The 1,338-nt window shown below is 32.8% G+C and overlaps 1 long non-coding RNA gene across 1 annotated transcript; it reads right to left on the bottom strand.

Moving 5' to 3' along the window:
* Window positions 1-45: 45 nt before the first annotated feature.
* LOC147817517 (uncharacterized) lies at window positions 46-613 on the bottom strand. The gene is made up of 3 exons (XR_015436306.1): window positions 474-613; window positions 353-388; window positions 46-186 (listed from the first exon to the last, which is right to left on the bottom strand). It is a non-coding gene; the product is annotated as an uncharacterized LOC147817517 (long non-coding RNA).
* Window positions 614-1,338: the final 725 nt, after the last annotated feature.

Raw genomic sequence — 1,338 nt, 5'->3', positions numbered from 1 at the left:
GTGTAAAATCAGGGGATTTAACTTCAGTTTAAATGTTTCCAAAGATGCATCGTTATTTACTTTTTAACCTTCCCGTAACATTTTAATGTAATTGTGATAATTTTGTGCTTATTTTAGCTGATGTCCAATTTCTCAACCCTCTGCACATCACGATCCATCATCTGCTCGCTGAACTTTACGTCATTACTGCAAACAAAAACACAGATACAACGTCTCTATGCAATTACTGAACAAAGCAACAGAGGTCATTATGACTCAGTCTGTTATTACAAGTTTAAAAAATAATCAGGAAACGTGTAGTTTTGTTGTAAACAGATAAGAGAAGACGAGCGAGCTGCAGTGGAAACCTGACCTGGAGCGTTCCTCTCCGTGTCGGGTCTTAAGTGATCTGTCAATCAAAGAGACAGAGCTTAATAAACACAGATTATAAATTCAAGGTCATAAAACATTTTATCTGATGAATTGTCAGTCACCTGTCCAGGTTGTCACTGGAGGAGATTATCTCATTGAGTGAAAGTCCTGACAGCCGCACGCCGGGCGAGCAGCCATGAAATATTTTCCCTTTTACCCTGGAGGACATGTTGGTTCTTCCTGTCCACACCCTCAGCACTTTACACAAGACATAAGAATACATAATACATACTATTATATGATTGAAATCCCTGTTTTAGCATTAATTAGTGTGTAATCTTTCCCACACAGTGCATTTATATGAAATGAAAAGTGTATTTACAGGGACCTTAAAGGGGCTGTTGACATTGACATTTGACATTGTAGTTGAGGACTGTGAGTTGAACCTTTTGGGACACAAAAAAAAAAAAAAATCCTAATTTTACAGAATATAACTAAGTTTTCCAACAGTTTTTATTTATTTTTATATAAATTGTGTACAAAAGTCTGTAAAATGACAGAAATTATTTGTGAATTAACAGCCAAACTTCTATTTCAAGCATTATGCCAATAATAATGAATTACATTTATTTCCCCTTTTTGTAAAGAAAAATTACTGTATTATTTATAAAATATTTATTTCTGCTTTTTAAAATTACATTCAAATCTATTGAAAATGACAGTAATTATCTGTAATTAAAAATGTAGCTTGTTATTATAAAGGTTAATGTCCATACGAACAATTTAAAGATTTTCTCTATAATTTCAGGGTAAATCTTATTAGTTTTACAATTATGTGACTTCTACATTTTAAATTTTGTAATTCTGGATGAAATGTAACAAACTTTTTTTCATCACATCAAACATTCAAACAAAAAAGTTTGAAGTACGGGAATGTATCCCAGCATGCACTGGGAGGAAAGCAGGAAAATGGTTTATCACACAATC

This window comes from Seriola lalandi, unplaced genomic scaffold (assembly GCF_002814215.2).
Source record: "Seriola lalandi dorsalis isolate HSWRI2012SDOR001 ecotype SW California unplaced genomic scaffold, Sedor1 jcf7180002054947, whole genome shotgun sequence".
NCBI lineage: Eukaryota > Metazoa > Chordata > Actinopteri > Carangiformes > Carangidae > Seriola > Seriola lalandi.
This window is presented reverse-complemented; position numbering and strand designations above follow the sequence as displayed.